The sequence below is a fragment of the Ornithorhynchus anatinus genome, chromosome X1 (genome assembly GCF_004115215.2).
Source record: "Ornithorhynchus anatinus isolate Pmale09 chromosome X1, mOrnAna1.pri.v4, whole genome shotgun sequence".
In the NCBI taxonomy this organism is placed as follows: Eukaryota; Metazoa; Chordata; class Mammalia; order Monotremata; family Ornithorhynchidae; genus Ornithorhynchus; species Ornithorhynchus anatinus.
Window position 1 is genome coordinate 31,206,732 of NC_041749.1, and position 2,050 is coordinate 31,208,781.

General features: G+C 44.8%; 1 non-coding gene across 1 annotated transcript; it reads right to left on the minus strand.

The window, feature by feature from the left end:
• Window positions 1-415: 415 nt before the first annotated feature.
• On the minus strand, window positions 416-553 carry LOC114806983. Its single transcript, XR_003755036.1, has one exon. It is a non-coding gene; the product is annotated as a small nucleolar RNA SNORA7 (small nucleolar RNA).
• Window positions 554-2,050: the final 1,497 nt, after the last annotated feature.

Consider the following 2,050-nt stretch of genomic DNA (forward strand, 5'->3'; position numbering starts at 1 on the left):
AGAATGACTGCTTGCAGAGGGAAAGAAGCACTTAGTACAGGAAAGAAACACTTAAGTACAGTGCTCTGCACACAAAAAGTGTTCAATAAATACCACTGATTGATTGAGAAAGAAGCCGGGGGCTAAAGGCAGCCTTAACTCAGGCAAAGGATTCAGTCTTTTGTTCCAGTCACAATGCCTTGCTTCCAGCTCCTGTTCAGGCCATGTCTTGCCTTATGCCATCGAGTCATCTTTGACCTGTAGCAACTCCATGGACACATCTTTCTCAGAATGCCCCACCTTCAGCTGTAATCGTTCTGGTAGTGTATCCATAGAGTTTCCTTCATATAAATTTGGAAGTAAATGAGTGGAGTAAACTTGAGTTTCCACTCTCAACTCTCTCCCATGCCTCTGTGCCCAGCACAGATAAGTTTTGATTGGTAGCAGATTGCCTTCCACTCGCCAGCCATTGCCCAAGTTAGGAATGGAATGGGTAGGCCTCTGCTTGACTCTCCCTCCCGTAGCCGAGACTGGTGGAGTACTGGAAACTCTCCAGGTGCAGTCCTGAGAGGGGGGGGGTTCGGGCAAGAGGCTGCCATAAAACCAAACGGCTGTTTGTGGGAGGGCTGTTCAGGACCGGAGGTGAGAAGTCTCATCTTGGGAAATCAAATTAATCACTTTTCTTGGAAGAGATCAAAGAGAAGTTCCTGCTTCTTTAAACCAACCTGGTCAGTGGCCAAGTTGACCAATACTACAGTGATACTTCCCTCTGGGCAGAATGGGATCTCAAATTTAACTGGATGTTTGGGTGTGTGGGGTGGAGCTTGGGGAATGTGCTTTCTGGCATGGCTTAGTGGAAAGAGCATGGGCTAAGGAGACAGAGGTCATGGGTTCTAAGCCCAACTCTGCCATTTATCAGCTGTGTGACTTTGGGCAAGTCACTTACATCTCTGTGCCTCAGTTACCTCATCTGTGAAATGGGAATTAAGACTGTGAGTCCCATGTGGGACAACCTGATTACTTTGTATCTATCCCAGTGCTTAGAACAGTGCTTGGCACATAGTAAGTGATTAACAAATACCATTATTATTATTATTATTATAGACAGACAGCCCCATAGTTTTTGTTTATATCTAAAACCCCACTTGTAGGCTCTTTCCACTTTCCACACAACTTTTACATTACAAATCTAACACTGAAAGAAGCCTACTAGTAGGATAGTCTGTGACAGCATTGTGCCTATCAGACACCAGGCACTCAGTATAACTTTATGACTTGGCAGAATCCAGTCTGAATCTAGAGTGTCTTCCCAAAGGGACTTGTGAGCCCTGTTACCTCCATTTTGCTCCAGAGCCATGGTCTTCCCCTCCCAGTTCTCCTGAACAGAGATGCTGCTTCCAAACAGGGAAGTTGGTGTCAGGAATTGTGGCAGAGGGAGAACAGGCCCTAAAAATAAAAAAAAAATACCAGAAATGAAGGTGCTGTGTCCATCATATGGGCTAGGGGACAGATCAGATGAAAGCTGCACTTTCCGGTTAGAAATCCAGCAAATGGCCATCCTATCTGCTGGTCTTCAATCAGTCAGTCAAGGGTTTTACTGAGTGCTTGCTGTGTGCCGAGCTTGTGAGAAAGCACTGGAGTTTGCCATCAGCAGCTGACTTTCAGGGGATGAAGTTGCATGCAGTCAAATCTCAAATATTTAGGGGCTGATTACCAGTTTACTGATTACCAGCTGACCTGGGAGTCAGAGGATTTGACTTATAATGCTGCCTCTACCTCTTGTCTGCTGGGTGACTTTGAAAAAGTCACTTAATGTCTCGGCCTCAGTTTGCTCATCTGTAAAGTGGGAATTAGATAACTGTTTCCTCCTACTTAGATTGGGAGCCCTATGAGGGAAGTCACTGTGACCGACCTGATTATTCTGTATCTACCTGAGTGACTAATACAGAGTTTGGCATATAGTAAATGCTTCACAAATACCACATTTATCATCATTATTATTATTATTATTATTACTGTGGGAAAGACACTTTTCTGGGCACTGGGAAGAGTGGCAGAGTAGAAAGAGGAA